Below are 18,297 nucleotides of genomic sequence, written 5' to 3'. Positions count from 1 at the left end.
GCCTTTTAGTCATGAACCTCAATCAGAAATTGCCTGTCATTCTTGTTTTGCTTTGTTTTGTCTCAAGAAAGAACAATTTGTTGCGCTCCTCTCAATCCCTGAGACCCTAACTTGTGATGTTTACCGTTTAAATCCACGGGTTAGGCTCTTGGGAGCTGCGAGTCGTGCCTTTGCATCCTGGAAATTTGGTGGAACTTTTTTCTTTAAAGCAAAAACAAACGAAAAGAAAGTTTGTCTGAAGTGATTTGAGTGTACCTCTGAGGTTTTCATTGTTAGATGGGATCAGGTGACCAGAAAGTGGCAGCTCCTGGATTTCTGTTAAAGTAGGTATACATTCTGTTATAAGAACGTTGGCTGCTCTCTGTATGTCTATATACATTATTGATGCCTGAGGCTTGTGGAACTCTTCTACCGTGGTCTATTCCTTGAGAGCAACACGCAGTACTATCCGAGCGTAACAAGAACAGCTCAGTACCTGGTGCTTGACCTCAGAACATGTCAGCTGAAGTCCCAGCATGCCCTGTGCCTCCAACTTTTAAACTCAACAGTTTATCTTAAAATTGTGCCCAATTAAAATGAGAATGTGGACATATTATACAGTCAATGCTCACACACGTGTGTCATATGTGGCTAGACAGTGGACACACAGACACATAGCGAACCAATAGTTTGGGCTAAAATGTCGAAAGGCTAACATTTCTGCTCTTGCTATTCTACGTGAAGGGTGGAATTTATGGGGTTAATAAGATTAAATTTATATTACTTTGCAAGATTTAAAAAAATAAAATAAAAGGAGAGATATAGCCTCCTTGTTTGGCATCTGTTTTAAAACATTATACACTATGAGTTTAAAAGTAATAGGGATTGCAAATACATTTTCTGAATACATAAAAGGAAAGAAATAACAGCACACCACACGCACACAATTATTATATCCTTTAGGAGTAATCAATGTCTATTATTCTTCATTTAAAAATTGGAAAAAATTTATCAGGACGTAAATTCAATCCAAAAAAGTTATTTATAATACGAAACTGTATATTTAAAATTATCTTCTCTTAAGGTAATTGTTACCATACCTAGTCTGTAGTTTTCTGAAAATGTAACTTTTTGTAACAGAATAATTTCAGTGATTTAGATCTATCTCATAGTTGGAGAAAAGAAATAATAACTTACCTTTCCTTTGTTGTGAAAAATTCCAATATGCAATTTCATTTAAACAATTTTTGTATTCTTGGGCAAACATTTGTCTTCTATTTTGGAAAATACCTAAATCAGCCCTGACTTCAAATGCTTTCTTCTTTTAAAGACTTTATATTGGTTGTAACCTCATTTTATACGTGTAGTCGAAGGTTAAGGAAACTGTTCTTTTCCTGTTGCTTTTTTTCAGGCGTTTATTGCAATTTTAGTCATTGACTCCAAATTGTAGTCAAGAAACCATTTTGTATCAGAAAACTGAATTGAGAAGATGAACTGTGCAACATTGCACCATGCCTTTTGTTGAAACCTCTTGTGTAGTTATATTATTTAAATATTACTTTCCAGGTTTGATAGTCAGATTGAGCTTCAAAGGAAAGAGTTACTTGATTTTCAAGTCATCTTTTGGTTTCTCTACAATAGATTAATGATTTTCCTCCATCTTAGCTGACGAGTATGCATAGGTATTTGGAAATTCTGGAAAGGCATCTATTTAACTTATGGATATATATTCCTACGTGATTCATATCAAATATTTGCAAAACATTTGGTGCTTTTGGAAGTCAAAATTATCTGCAGCTTATTCTATGCAAATGTATGCATGGATCAATAAAAGCATCCTAGATATAATTCTTCTGTGATTTGAAATGATAGCAGGATAGTAATTTAATACAAGTGATACAATTTGTAATTCCAAGGCACTCTTTTGGTTTTTTACGTGTTTTCAAGTGGATTGCTCGTGTTCTGAGGTTGCTATCATACAACTGATCACATAGCCACTTACGAGTGCATAACGACACGCAAGATTTTATATTTCAGCAGGGAACTGCTTCAGTAAGGGCAGGTTTCTCAACACCCCTTCTTCTTCACCAAGCCCATCAGTGAAGTTCAGTGAAATGAATAACATAATTGGTGGTTGGTTCAATCACTACCAGTCTAGACTAGCCCAGACGCATCAATTAGAGGGGGCTGTCTTTTAAAGGGAGAGTGCAACCGAAACAAGCAGGGCATTATTGATACTGATCTTTAAAAGTGCAAATCCAGCTTGGCAGATAAAAAAAAAAATAAGGCGGGGAATTGAGGGGTGGGGGGGGTGCATTGCAGGAAGAAAAGAGAAAGAAGTGAACTGGAGCTTTCGGACACAGAAGGACAGGAAGCTTGAGAGAAAAGGAGGGGATAATGAGAGAAATGCAATGCGCACCTCCTTGGAACACACAGTTACAATTCAGTTCACAGGGCACACTGGTTCACCGTATTTTTAACTAGATGCTCCCCCCGCATTTTTTTTTAATTCCTTTTTTGCCTCTGTTTCCAAAGAAGTGCCAGCTCAAAACCAATGCAGTTGGAAATTTAACAGCTCTAGGAAGCTCTAGTGAGAATAAAGCCAAGTCATACGAACCAGCCAAAACTCCTTTTGCAACATTTTTCCCCAAAAGAAAAACACAGAAGATGTTTATTTTCGAGTCTCTAATTCCACGTTTTTAAAAAATCAACTGTACTAATGAATAGTACTCATTTTAAACCCAGCACCTGGGAACTAATTTTATGGGCAAGACACCTTTAGGTAAACAGCTTGTAGTTTTCTATCGAATACAGTAAAATTATGAAGAATGTAACAAAAGGCTTTGGCAATTTTGTGGGGGGTTTTTGGATGGATAAAGGACAGATGATTTAGAAAGCGTTAGGAACACATCAAGCCTCAGGGAAAGAAAATGTTTGATTGGTATTAATTAAAACACTGCTAATATATTCTAATAAAATCAAATTTAACATTCTAAAGTAATCCGCTTGGTATGTCAAAGGAACAGAAAAGTATTATCTTATTTGCATCTCTGCAATCCAAATGCATTTGCTCATTCAGCAGAATTAATTTTTATCACCAGCCTGTTTAATCTCCTCACAGATTTAGTCAAACTTATTCTTTCAAACTAAAAAGGATCAGGGTAGGGAATCCATGGAAGGTACTGGGGAGACTAGCGACCGTATTTACTACTGGCTTTATATTTTACGATGTTCTTTTCTCTTCATTCGCTATAATGGGGTGTGGAAGAAAACAGGGAGACTGCAGCAAAAATGATGAATGGTTAATTTTTCCTCTCTTTCTCTCCTACCTACCGGGTTATTTAGGCATTTCAGTTGCCAAATTATATGAGTGGCATTTATTTACATGATTGATGTTGGTCTGTTGATTAATATCTCATTTATTTCTAGTTTCAGAATCTATTTTATTACAAATTCCTAATGAAAAAAGACTCTTAAGCCTGAAACCAATTGCCGTTTCTCAATTATTTTCAAGTGTAGTCCTCCTAAGAGAAAGTGGGGAGGTACATGTAAAATTTCATTCACCAAGAACTGAGTTCTTTGTTTCATTTTTAAGTCAAACTTTTTACAGAAAAATTTATACTTTTATGAAATGATGAGTTTTATGCTCTTTATTGTTAAACTCTCACAATGGATAAAATTGTCCCAAAATGACATCATAGCCAAAATGTTTCTCCTCTCATTAGTCCCCCATGCCTAGGATATCACATATAAATATGTGCCCAACACAAAAAAGGAATGGGCTATCAAGATTGAGGACCACATTAGTGTATTTCAAAAGTGAGGTGTTCTACACACTATCCAGGAGACGTAAACTACTGACTCGACTACTCATGGTGCTGCCTTCTTGCTCCCCTGCCTTTTTCAGTTCTTCAACGTAAAAGAGCAATCGCAGTTCGGTTTCACATGTATTGTTCTATAATCCAGGCAATAAATGCTAATTAGTAATGCTCAAGGATCCGACCATTCAGAGTAATTATCATAATTTACTTCTTTCTTGTTAAAGACATTCCTTGCTGATTAAAAAAAAAAAATTAAATCGTCGTTTTACCATTGCACTGCAGTGGAAATGCACTGGAGAGATGTTCAAGGTACAGTCATATCGTTCTGGCTGCATTCGAAGTCACCGACATGTGCCTCTTAGCTGATTCCAAATGGAATTGCAACTTAATTTCTGAAAGGAAATTCATGTAAATGCATAAAGTTTTGCATGTGCACCAGGAATGTATGATTTTATTTTACAAACCCCAAGGCTCCTCCTTTCTGGGCCCACCCCCTTTCTAGAACCACTTACTGAGCAGAACAAAGGACTCTGCTAACTATAGAGGGATCATTAAGTGTGAACAGCAACAACATGATAAAGTATGTGATATGACAACATATTTCATTGCACAGAAGTGCAGATAATTAAATAATTCAATAGTAACCCTGACTAATTAGCAGAAAGATCTTTAAGGAGGAATCAAGAAAATGGATCCAATCAACTTGAATAATATGCTCCATTCTCCAAGATCAAAAATATATATTTGGTTATTTGATGATTGATTCAGAAAGATGAGGACAAAAGCTTATTCCTCAAAATGGAGGTTTGATCCAGCATCCTATTTAGGACAAATTAATCGTATGTTTTATAAGAGCGGAATTTATTGTCGGGCTCTCTGTTTTCAGTCAAAGGTATAATCTGCCATTCAACTGCACATTTCTCTTTTATCAGTTGATCTAAAAAACCATCAGCCTCTTAGCTTTTCATATTATTGCTCAGAATATATATATATGAAGCCTCCTCCACATTTTCTAAAGAGGCTTGTATTTAAGTTTGTTTCTTATTACTTGAAGCAAATAAGGACCCTATGCACAGAAGGAATAGAATAAATAACCATGCTGAATCCATGTTTGGTGGCACCCTCCCCCCTTGCTTTATCTATCAAGGTAATATTCTCGGTGTTCATTGTTCATTGGTTCTTTAAGGGAGAGCTTCAGCTTTTACTTGAGGGTTGAAGCACATTAGAGGAATAATTCCCTTTGGATACTATACAGAAGGAGCCACCTGCAAAATGTTGATGCTGTTATTGAAATCTCAAGTGGAATCAGCTTTCAAAAAATTAGATATTAGATACATCCGATATCATTTGCAATGTGTAATTATACTAATGCGCATATAGTTGTGTGTTGCTTTACATGTTGCCTACTTGAGATTTTTTTTCCTTGGGCATTTCTCATCATTTGAAATGGCTCCTGAGTAGAATGTTTTTAAAGTCAGCTTTTAAAAAAAATTCTTGTTAACGAGTATAAGGATAAAAGGACTATACAGTTAGCATTCTCAGGCAAGAATAAATGCGTGTGACCTAGATGTTGGAAATTAATGATCTCTAAAAGGATTGTCATTGTGGACACTTGAGTTATTTGTAAAATATTTGCTACTCTTTACTGATTTCGTTTTCATCCTGACTTTGGACGACTCGAAGTAATGGAGAATATTAGAATAGTAAATCTTACTCATAGGAAATCCATTTCCTTTATTGGAATAATGAGATAAAATGCCAGGGAAATGGCCTTAGGCAGAGATAATAATTTTAATCTAATCAAAGCAATCAAAATCATAACAATAATAAACAACTTCTTCTCTATTTTTCCTCCATTTTGCATGGCACATGATGAATCACTGAATCTCTGCCTTAGGTCATTTGTGCACTAACATCAACTTCCCTTTTGGTGTCTCGACATGGGGTCTCCTTGGACTGGAGATCCTCCTCCAAGGAGCTGACCCCTGAAGATCTAGCTATTAAGGAAGATGCCAGACAGAGCACCTGTGAGTTGATTGGTCAGCCTGGCACTTGGCACTTGCTATGTGCTCAGTAGGAGAAGATGCTCTTGATGCAAATTCAGAGAATCATTACCATCAGATCACAGAGGGACCCTAAGCAAGACGATGCAAGGATCCCAATTTATGCTTATATGTTCAGGAGACAAAAAGGATTCCAAGGGAGGCTCATGTTGAGATGATACAAGATATTACTCATTCCAATTAAGTAGGCAGAGGCTCCAAAGAAAGCTGGTTTGTTAAACATTTGACTTATAATAGACACCTAGAATATGGTGTTTCACATATTTATACTATTTATTTCTCAAAATTTATTTTAATAATGGGGTCCATATTATAAAAAAGGTATTTTACATGAGCCGTCTCTATGTAACACTAAAGAAATACATTGGTTTACTTTTCATCTGCTCATGTATACAAGGACTTTCCATTATTAGCCATGCAAAGGAGTCACCAAAAAATTCTGTGAAACATCCTTCCTTACTACAGTAGCATTTTAATTTATTTGCAAATGAGTCTTTCATACGTGTATCAAAAGCTTAGCACCCCACCCTCTCACTCTATGTTCACAAAATAATGAATTCTAAAATCTGTAAGATGTATATTTAATTACTCATCCGGGATCAGTTATTGCATGCTTGATCAGAACAGAAAAATACCTATTAACAATATTTAACAGTAGGTTGTTTTACAGGTTTTAGGGGAAAAAATATACCTGTCATCTAGAGAAGCAACATCTTCAATGTACCCAAAGCGTTTAGGGCAGAAAGCAGTGGTATGTGGTAGTGTGTCCCTTTTGCTGTGCCTAACTCATTATGCATCTCCATTGTGCTGGCATAATGAAGAGGCTGACAATAAACACTTTAGTTAAATTAAAATCCACCTGCAAAGTGTGTTTCATTCATAATAACTTTTGTAAAATAAAAGAAACATTAATACATCTCTTCCCAAACAGCCTTATCTGTAACGTGTGTGAGTTGGATTAGTTGGTCTCTAAATTCTTTTACAGTTCTAAAAATTTTGGAAACTATTCTAAAGTATAGAGGTACAAGAACAACTCCAGACCCCTTGAATCCAGAGTCTGTTTGTACCGACAGTTGCCCTTTCAAGTTATATTTGATTCCACCTCCAGGTACTGTATTTACTAACATACTTTGCCTTGATGCTAAAACAGTAAAGACTGAAGTTCATTTTCAGGAAGGGCAGTGTCAGAAAAGAAGAACAGCTGAGGAATGAAAAAAGCTACACAGTGGGAGAAGGAAATTCTTGATCTGAGTTCTAAGCCCATTTCCTTTAACATTAACATAGAAGAAACCCAGACAAGCACCTGCCTTTCTATTTTAAGACCATATTCTTTAGTCCTTCTGTCTTCGTCTAATTTCTTGCAATATGGTTTGTTTTTTCCCGTTGGGTTGATGCCTTCGAGTTTCACAATTCCCTTTCCACTTGATTCATTAAATTGTGTTACTACGATAGTTACAGTAATACAGCACACTTCCCAGATTAAATCCTAACGTTTTCAAAACCTCCTGAAAATTGTCCCACCGCATTTTCTGAAACCACTCTGAATGTGTAATCTCTTTTTGAATTAAGTGAACCTGCCGTCCCTGGCTCCCAAGTCTTTGAACTTGCTCGCACCCTGCCTTTCTCTCTGCACACTCTGTCTCTCGGCCCGTCTGCATTTTGGAAACCTTTCTTTTCTTCTTTTCTTTCTCCCCCTCCCTCCTCCTTCACTATTTCTCTCTCTGTTCTTCTTTCTTTCCTGCCTACCTTCCTTCCTCCCTCCCTCCCTCCCTTTTGTTCTTTCATTCTTTCTTTCAGTGGGTACCATGTCATGCTCAGAGCGAGGCACTAGAAATACAAAGACAAATACGAGGAATTAACATTAACTCCTAATCATTCTAGTGACTTCATTCACTCCTGCATTGCTCAGCACTTATGAACTCACAGTTATTTTATTTTGTGTTTAGTCTTCAGATTTTTTGAGTGTGTCCTTAACGTCCTGTGTTCTTTTGTTGTTTTCCTGCGTGTCCTATTTCAGTAAGTTGCCTGTTGGATAAACCTGAAGTTTTTCTGATGGAGCATTTTCTCCCAGAGCAATTAAGTGGTGCTCCCACACACACTCAAGCGATACACTTGCTTGACCAATTCTTGAGCAAAGTGAACAATGAGAAAGAGCTACATTTTTCCGGTGATGCAGAATTTCACTTGTAGTTAGAAACAGCATAGCCTCCAAAGTATCATTACATTTATTTATTTTTATTAAAGAGTCAATGTGATAACTTTCCGTGACATGTTCTGTTATTCTTTTAGTTGTGTTGATGTTCCTTTCAGCTGATCCTATAGCCCCCCCCCCCCCAGGAATGTCTCCCCAGTGAAAGGACAAAGACTACAGAGACCGATGCACTGAAGGACGCGCAAGCCAACTATGAAGTTGAAACAAAGAAAGCCATCACCTGAAGAAACCTCTCCTGCTAAGCAGCACACCCAAATGGGACAGTTTCAGCCAACAGAACTCTCAGAACAAGAGGCAATCTTTTCAAGAAACGGAAAAACTTAACAACATCTAGATTAGATTTCTAAGGAGCCAAGGACTTTCCCTTCCTCGTGTGTATTCCTCTGTTTGTATTTAAATTCGGTGTGACATTCACTTTTTAAAATTTTTCCTAGTATGAACATGCTTATTAATGCAGTGATTTTAAAATCAAAAATGGCACAAATGTGTTAATGTTATAACAAAATTAATGCTATAAGTAGATTGATTTTTAGCCACACACAGAGTTTGATCTTAAGAGTAACCTAGAGAAAATAAAGTACTTTCGAAATAACAACGGAGTCAGAGGCAATCCAAAGGATAAAATAGCGGTGTAAAACACTCATAATGCAGCATAGAAATATCAAATTATTCCACCTGACACCAACAATCAACCATTTTTTTAATCAAGTAAGCTAGGTTCTGTGAGACATCGTTACTACTTCTAGAGTTTAAATCTAGTCAGACAGAGGTACATAAACTTTTGAAAAGATAAGTAACAAATTGGGTCAATAGACGATAAGAGCAAAACCAAAACAAAATAAAGGATACAAACAAGGAGCTTAGAGGAGGTCACCATGAGCTGGACAAAACTGGTCTGTTTAGGAAGAAAGTTCCCAAAGGAGGAAAATATAAGATGAATCTCAAAGGATGTTAAAGATTCAGATAAATGGAAAGGAAGGAGAAAACAGAGTCCTTCAGATGGATCAGTTTTGTGAGCAAAACCATGGAAGAAGGAACCTGCTTGCTGAGTTTAGGAATTATGAATACACACATCTAGTTGACTTCACCTCAGACATTCAATGCCAACATATATATACATATATGGTAAAGAATTTGCACACACATTTCCCCTCTCCCACTCCAGATTTCACCTAGAATTGTAATTGCATTTCTCTGCCATTAAAGCAAATGAGAGTGATTGGTGATTATAAGGAGAACTTGCGATTTTTCTGTTAAGCTAATAGTAATTGGTATTTATTGAGTTCTCACTATCTGTTAAGCATCTTACATATTAACTCACTTAAGCCTCCCAACAATCTTGCAAAATAGGTGTTATTATCCCTATGTTACAGATAAGAAAACTGAGGTTTAATGAGATTAAGTAACTTGCCAAAGTGCCGTATACAGGGTTTATATTCAGAATTGCGATTGCAAAGCTCACGATCTATCTAAAGCATGAAGTCAGAATGTTGTGGTCAATGTCACCATATTGCTACTTCTTCTGTACGCTTTGATGTTTTTCTATGGTAAACAAATAGTTACTTTATTTAATTATCCCATAAAAACTTTAATTTTCTGGTTAAAACACTTGAATAATAGAATGTATTTTCATGATAGAAAATTGAAAAAATTGGGCAACAGAGGTTTTCAGCATTTTAGGCTTTTTTTTTTTTTTTTGCCAGACTTTAATGAGGTGTTCACTTTGGTCTGCAAGAAATCTCAAATTCTTGAGAATAATTAAAAGGGAGGTGGGAGAGCTTAAAGGTCATCTACTGTAATGTTCTTTTTCACAGATGAGATAAATCCATATAGTTAGAGTGACTTATGGAAGATGACGCATTTGAGTGTGGCGGATCTAGGTCCAGAAACCAGGCCCTTCAGTCTAGTCTCAGAGGCTCTTGAACTACTCCACCCTGTTCAAGTAGAAACTCGAATTTGATCAATGAAAACGTTCTATCTGCGTGATCAGGGAGCATTGTACCTAGTAGATGGCTTCAATTCTGCACCTCTTTGGCTTCTCACCTCGATGGGACAAATAGCTAGCTGTGAACTAACATCGTTAGATCCAGAAATTGTCAACAGTCCATCCCCAAAGAACACGTAATGGCCCAAGTTGTGTGTACAATGTCTTCAATGATATTCTTAAGTTATTTGGAATTCTCAGTTTACCCAAACAAATCAGATCTCCTAAAGAGCATTTTCTTAATCAACTTAGTGCACAGTATGTATTCATAAGTGCTTCTGATGACTATTTATACATGATTGTTTCAATAGTTCTTATGTTTTTGAAAATATCAATAGTTATTTGCTATTTTAATCCTCACTTATCCATGTAACTAACTCAAGAGTACTTCGGCAATAAAAAGCTAGAGTTAAGGAAATTTCACTTTTCTTTATCAGCCCCTTTACATTTGGTTGGCATTTAGTAATGCTTAATAAAATGGTCAGGTGGATAACACAGAGGTTCCAAATGCAATTCTGTCTTGAAGGAGTCAATTAAGCTGGGATTGCTTAAGGACAAACATCTAGATGTTTGGAAGTACCTGAATATTTGACTGTTGTAAATTTCCACTTAGGTATCTGGCATTGTCAGACTTAGACCTCCTTGTGGCTCAGCTCGTCCTTTTTTCAAAATGATGATTATTGGCCATATTTCACACAGTTCTCATTAAGTGATTTTTAAATAAACAGGATTTTTTAAAGAGTAGCCAAGCACAAAATGTGACTTTGTTGACATTTTATGAGACTTTGTCATATGTCCCCCAAACCCCCAATAAAAGCAATGTTGCATCAACTGTGAACTTGTGTTGATTTCTTGAAAGAGCGTGCTCTCATAATTCGTTTTCACTAGTGTATATAAAAGCTAATTTCAGGATCCACGAGGATCAAATAATCTAAAGTGGTGGGAAAATTGAAATTTAGAGACAATTTCTAAACCATCCCATGTTGCCTTTGAGTAAAAGACACTATAATCTACCCAAGTCAGAAACCAATGTGTGATCCTTGTCTTTTCTCTTTCTACCTGACATGGGCAGTCAACCAGGTAAATCCTTTTGATTTTTCCTTCTTTTTGTTTTCAAATACGTCTCCTTTTCTCTATCTTTTATGTGACTATGGTTAAGTCAGCCCTCATTTCTCACCTAGACTACTGCATCATGCGTCAGATTTCTCTTCCACACAGCCAAGTAGGAGCCAGAGAAATCTGTCTAAACCACAAATATGATCATATTATTCCACAATTTCAAACTTTTCAGTGGCCTCCCATTGCCCTTTGAATATCATGACACCTAAAACCCTTCGTATCCTGAATCCTGACCCTCAACACTCCTCTCTACACTCATGAAGTACCTCTCTCCCACTGCTTTTTTTGGTTCTTGCCATACATCTTTGCCATTTTTAAATTTAATTTTCTCTTTATCTTCTGGACTTTCTCACATACCTGACCTTCTGTTTAGTGTTCTCTCTACTACCCCTTCCAGAGTCCATGTCTTGTCCTTCAGGTCTCGTCTTAGAAGTCATTTCCTCTTAGAAGTCTTCACCCCAAGCATCCACTTCCCCTAACTACTAGCTTCCCCACCTCGGTGCTCTCGTAGCATTCTGTGTTTACCTCCTATTGGCACCTATCACCAAGATTATGATAATTTATGTGCCAATCTCCTCCATTTGAATGAGATTCTAGAGCTGCCTTGTTCAATAGGTTAGCCATTCCCGTATATGGCTACTTCAATTTGTTAATTAATATTAAATAAAATTAAAAATTCACTTTCTCAGTTGCACTGGCCACATCTCAAGTGCTCAATAGCCACATGTCACTAGAGGCCATCCTATCAAACAGCACAGATATAGAACAGTTCCAACATAGAGAAAGTTCTGTTGGACAGTGCTGTTCTAAAAGACGAGTATTCTGTTTTGTTCGTCATTTCATACCCTAGACTTGCAGCCTTTCTTAAGGGAGTTTGTCATCTGAACCACAGAGCAGAAAAATTGGGTGACTATTTTCTCAATTCTCTCAAGAATGATATATAACTAATACTTTACTATATTCTTAAGAAGGAAGTTAATTCATTACCTGTAAAGTTGCCCAGGGAATTAGGGTTTAATTCTAGAATAAAACTCTAGTTGAGAAAGCCTGTCACAGTGCTTGGCACAATGTAAGTACTTCATAAATATCTGCTGAATGAATGAATGACACCTGAATACTCAGACATTTTGTTTTATTTAAACTTTCACCTAGATGTGTGGAGTCGTGTCTTTAGATTCCCAAGGGTTCTTCTCTAAGGGATATGGTGATAGACGATTTCCTTACCTTCATCCCAAGGATGGTTGAATTGTATCCCTGCAATGAGATTACCCTTTACTTCACTTTCCTTCATTGTTTACACTGGCAAACAAAGTAGAAAACTGAGCTCTTAGTCAGTGGCTAAGACTAAAGTAAAAATGATCAAAGTATATACCATATTTGACAAGCCAGATTCCTTTTAGAGGTTGGCCAAAGTTCACTAAAAATGTTATTATTTCCTGGGTACCTACTATGTGCCAGGTACTTTGTTAGGTCCTGGGGATATATGAGGGAATAAGATGCACACAATTCTTGTGCTTATAGTGAAACAACATTAATCTAGTTATCTCAGTTCCTCTCCCTGCATTGTACCCAAAGCAGGAGTTCTCAACCTTGGCTGCACAGTGTAACTATGTGGGGTGTTTAAAAAATACTGATACCTGGGTCTCTCCTCAAAAGACTCTGATTTAATTGGCATGGGGGATTGGGATTTTTTTCAAGATCCCCCGGGTATTTTTAAAGCTCCCCTGGGGATGTGCAGACAAAGTTGAGAACTTCTAACTTATGAGGATGTAGTCTTAGAGTGTGCTCAGAGATCAAGAGCTATTGGTACCAATAATTGATAGCATATTAGAATCCAAAAGAGAAACTTGAAAATCACCTCTCTAACATATCTTCATTTTACTTTTAATTTTTTAGGATATAAGCCAATAATTAAGAGTCACTGAGTTGTCCAGGTCAAATAGCCAGTTCACGACTGAGATAAGACCTGACCCCAGGTTTCTGGCTCTAACACAATGCTCTTTTTGCTGCACTAAGCTGTCTCAGGAAATGGAAAATACAATTATCTTCAAATCAAGAGACAACCAACATCTACTGTGGTCATAATTTTTAAAAGTAAGAATTGAATTTGGACCAATTTGAAACCCATGGACTCAAATTTTTCTATTAATCAAATGTGAGCACGATAGATTCATTTTGTTAGAGTGCAACTTTTTCTTTTAAATAAACATACAACATTATATGTGCAACTGTAAAGAGAGAATTCAGTTCCCTGGGAGCTCTTAACCACATTCTTACAAATTCAAAAATCAATAGACGTGTGTTAAGCTCCATACATAACTAGGAAGGACATTTTGCCTTTAAACTTGAACTACTCAATAGCAGAAATTGTAGTGGGAGGAGAAAATAAAAGAGTGCATTGTGTTCCCACATCCTCTGTCCCCACCCACCTTATTACATGACATTCCATTCAGTTTAACATTGCACAGTACAGGTAAAAACTGCCAGTCTGTCCCCATGAGAAAAGTTGACTTTGAAAAATAACTACCATAAAAAAAATTACCTCTCTTAGTTACCACCTCCCCCCACCACCCCATTTTTAGATTCTACTCATGGATCAAGAGAATCCGGGAACGATAAATCATTTAGTCCACTCTTCTTCATCCATAGAAGACCACATAGTGAAATTGTGCCTTTCCATTTTTTTAAGGCGTCAAAATAAAACTAACGCTCACATACTTCCTCCGAAACACATTTCAGTGTTTGAGAGCCTATACAGCTGAGAAATTCCGTTTAATTTCGATTCCAAATCCCTCACCCTGTAGTTTAATCCCATTTTCTCTTCTACCCTGTGGAGAGAAAGAACAGCTGGTCTCCATTCTCTCTAAACTCAATCCCCTCATGTCCTTAAAGACACCTACCTCCCAGCCTTCTCTTCTCCAGCACAAATAATAGCAGTTCCCACCAGGAAAATGTGTCTCTTGGATTGTGCATATTCACTGCCATATCACATATATTCATGCTCATCACATAATGTTTGTAACTAAAACAAACCAAGGCCAAGAGCAAAAACAAGCAAATGCATCATTGTTTTCATGAATGAAGTTACAGATCCAATAATAGATGCTGAATACATAGTTGTGAATGATAATCTTCCAATAATTATGTGCCAAAATTACCATAATTTCTTTTAGAAAGTATTGGTAATCTGTTGCTTTTGGAGAGGAGAATTAAAAATTCAATGATTAGGTTTCAGTTTTCTTTATGCAAGTTCTCCCCATTCCCTGCAATGGAATATTCCATTGAGCATTCCACAGCAGGAGCCACCATTGCTTTGACAAAAATAGATACAGTATTGGAACATTCAGTCAATGGAGTAATCCAATTGTCTGAACATTCTTTTCTGCTTTGTCATTTACATTTTAATAAATCCCAGAATATGTCAAGCTGTATCGAGTTGTACCAAGTGTAGCTAATAACATGCAGTTACCAGATGCAATGAGGAAATCATAACATGTAGGTCCTGCAATGCATCAGCATTTGGTTTGCATGTATTTTTAGGCTCCTAGATTTCAAATAGGGATACTCTTAAAAATAAAAAATGGATATTTAGCAAACTCTTTGCTATTATCAAAATTCTGTTAGTATACCCAATTTTCATATAGGAAACTCTGGGGAGTGGCACTCTACTTAATTGATCTAGGAATCCTGGCATCTGTTCATCCCAAGGATGACACTATATATAGCTAGCAAAATGTGGAATGTTGTTATCATCTTATATCTATTTCTCTGCCAGTTTACTGTCTCTCCATTCAGGAGGCTCAGATAATCACGTTTTAAAGTCATTTGACACTGAAAGATGCCAAGATTTCAGGCAAACCAGTCCTGAAAAAGATTGTGTGTGTGTATGTGTGTGTGATTATTATTAATCTATCTGCATAACTTATTCTATGCATATATTGACCATGAATTGTTTCAACACTTTGAGAGATTTGTTATCCTGGTTTGACAGAATCCATTGAATTTTTACAGTGTGGCAGAGCTATAGTGATGGTAGAGGGAGCCTCAGCAAGTTGAGGATCCCTAAGTGTCAGGTATGTGCCTAGAGAGAATTCTTCAAGGATGAGACAATTCAGATTAGCCTCAACTAGTAAAAATTACATGAGACCTGAGGATTAAATTTAGCTCTGGTTATATCTTTTGTACCTAATACCTAGATCATTTAAGTTAGCCCATCAGAAAACCCTCACTTTAGGCTTCTCCTCTCAGCCTTCTGATTATTACCCCGTGGGATATTAACTGCCAAAGGACCAAGGTTATTTCCTGACATCAGGTAAACCTGATTAGTGTTAAACTTGTAATAAACTCAAGGACTAAAAACAACCATCTTTTTTTTGCAGATGATTAGAGCAGTTTAAATACTTGCCATAGGCAAGCACACCACTATCGCTTCATAGGGTCAAGGATTGCATTGAGAGTGATATCACAGTTTAACAGTAGGGCGATGGAGAAAACCAAAATGCAGTGGCATTGTAGTGCGCAACTGAGGTCATCAGCACTTCTTGATTCCCAGAGTTTTCTTTTACTCTGCCTCAGTGTGATAACTGGTAGATTCAGCAGAAAAGTATGACCTAGCCAATAGTAGAATGATCACAGTGTCTTGAAGACTTCAGGAGAAGAACAACTTGTCCATTCCCTTAGAATATCATCAACACTTATTCTCATAAAGTATTACCACGATTATAGAATAACGGGTTAGGAATTTGATAGCACTCAATGAACTTGAATTAATCAACTAATGATCTCAATCAACATTAAGGAGAATTTTAAGAGGTATATCAAACAGTGAAGATCAAAAGGCACAGCTGAAAGTTCTATTTTCGTGAATCAAAGGTCTCGTGTTCTAGATCTATCAATAATTATCTCCTTTAAAATTTCTGGAGTTGAGTTAGCTGATTTCCAAGTTTGGGAGATGTAGCTGATCTACCTAACACATAGAAATAAGCACAGAGAAGTTGGATAAAGAGGAGACAAAGGAATATGTTCCAAATAAGGGAAAAGGACAAATCCTCAGAAAAAGAACTAAATGAAACAGAGGTAAACAACCTACCTGATAGAGTACAAACTATTAGTCATAAGGATGCTCACTGATTTGGGGAGAAGAATAGATGAACACAGTGAGAACTTCAACAAAGAAATTAGAAAATATAAAAAAAGAACCAGTAAGAGCTGAAGAATGCAATAATGGAAATGAAAAAGTCACTAGAAGGAATCTTCTGTAAAATGAGAAACATGGTAATTGACTTGTCCTTGCTTTACAAAGATATTGAAAGTAAATGTGGTAAAGCATTTTAGGAAGTCTCAGATTACATTATCATTGGCTTTTAACTACCCAGGTTAATAGGAAAAAGCAGGGACACAGATGTTACAAAAAATGAATACGATTTTTCAGAAGGCACTTTTGATGTTTGCTTCCACCAAATTTCCCTTTGGATTCTAGATCTCTGGACTTTCAATGATGAAGAACTCATACAACCCATCTAGTCTATATTTTGTTTGAATTTTCTCTGCTAGTCTATAATGGACCACCTCCCTGATCAGCAAGTCCATCTTTGGACAACTCAGATAGTTTGAATACTTTTTTCTTAGACTGTTCTATCATTTCTCATTTTACCCTTGGGCATATGATGTAAGTCTGTTCTCTTTTCTACTTGTCAGTCCTACAGATGTTTAAAGGAAGAAATTATGTTCCTTCTAGAATCTTCTTTTCTCTAGGCCTCACACACCTAGTACCTTCAATCACTCCTCCTATGGCATTATTTCAAATACCTTGATCATTCTTATTAGTCTCCACACTCCGGTTTGTGTATCTGCCTTTTTAAATGTGCTACTCAGAATTGAATGAAATTTTCTAGATGTGGACTGACTAATGGAAAGCAGAGTGTGATGACCACTTTTTAAAAATTTTTTCTAAGTACTGGATTTTTATGAATAAAATCTCATTAATCTTCTTGGCAACCATTTAGCAGTGTTGACCCATCTCATCTCACATTAAGTCTGCTTTGTATGTGCCACTGTCAAACATCATTTCCCTCATCCTTGGATTCAGTCCATTATTTTGTCTCCCAATATCTTTTTTTATTCTAATTAAGATATCTGATATATTAGATATTTCTCTCAGAGTCATCTTATTCACATATTTGACTCAAACTTTCCCAAAGGAGATCATAAGAAGCCTTGTCAAGTAACTTCTTGAAGTTGGGAACCCAAATGTCATTCCTCAAAACTATCAGTCTAAAAACTGTCAAAGAAAGGAGTAAGGTTCATCTGGCATGATTTCTTTTCTTTTCTCATTTCTTTTTGGTCTCATGTTTACATTAGTTTTTCTTAACACCTACTGATTCTGAGAAGCATCCATCTAGATGAATGATGAATGGCAAGGGAAAGTTGGTTTGGATCAATGTTTTGCCTTAGGTAATCAAAAGAGGGAACATACGTGAAGAATTGAGGTCACTATTGCAAACATCGATGTTTTAAACAACTAGATTTTCCTCTTTCTTGCTCTCTTTGGCTTTATAAATAACCTTCCTTGAAAGAAGAGATTTAGGTAAAGAGAATTGGAAATCTTTTGTGCATAGTATAGATGGATATTAATGTGTTCATAAATCCTTGCACTTATCTCTCCCACCTAATAAAGTAAAAGTAAATGTGATAAAAAAAAATAATGATAATACTGGGGCCAGCACGGTGGAGCAGCGGTTAAGTGCACACATTCTGCTTCAGCGGCCCAGGTTTCTCTGGTTCAGATCCCAGGTACAGACCTACACACCACTTGTCAAGCCATGCTGTGGCAGGTATCCCACATATAAAGTAGAGGAAGATGGGCATGGATGTTAGCTCAGGGCCAGTCTTCCTCAGCAAAAAGAGGAGGATTGGCAGCAGATGTTAGCTCAGGGCTGATCTTCCTCAAAAACAAACAAACAAACAAACTTTGTTCTTTGCTGTAGGAACAATTCTGTATGAGAGGAGAGGGAGTTATATAAGGTGAGTACGATCTGGCACTTATTCAAAGGGTTTAGTTACCAAAGTGCCTAAAGAAATTCATAATAAGGCATTTCACCTCAAATTGTTAAAATGAAT

At 36.6% G+C, this 18,297-nt stretch overlaps 1 protein-coding gene and 1 non-coding gene across 29 annotated transcripts in view; both read left to right on the top strand.

Moving 5' to 3' along the window:
- The window catches only part of LOC102149777 (uncharacterized), a 316,397-nt gene that overhangs the window by 249,981 nt on the left and 48,119 nt on the right, over positions 1–18,297 (top strand). For 10 of the 28 annotated variants that reach the window (XR_011440829.1, XR_011440825.1, XR_011440820.1 and 7 more), the window contains one exon: positions 8,201–10,897. The exons of 6 other annotated variants lie outside the window; for them this stretch is intronic. The gene's annotated coding sequence lies outside the window, so the exon portion shown is untranslated. Of the gene's footprint in view, positions 1–8,152; positions 10,898–18,297 lie in introns of those variants that run through there. 12 more of the 28 variants (XR_011440823.1, XR_011440822.1, XR_011440835.1 and 9 more) reach the window with 4 other exon arrangements.
- MIR125B (microRNA mir-125b) lies at positions 82–169 on the top strand. Its single transcript, NR_032862.1, has one exon. It is a non-coding gene; the product is annotated as a microRNA mir-125b (primary transcript).

The sequence above is a fragment of the Equus caballus genome, chromosome 7 (assembly GCF_041296265.1).
Source record: "Equus caballus isolate H_3958 breed thoroughbred chromosome 7, TB-T2T, whole genome shotgun sequence".
NCBI classification, from domain to species: Eukaryota; Metazoa; Chordata; class Mammalia; order Perissodactyla; family Equidae; genus Equus; species Equus caballus.
Note: the sequence above shows the minus strand (reverse complement) of the source record. Positions and strands in the feature narration are given on the sequence as shown.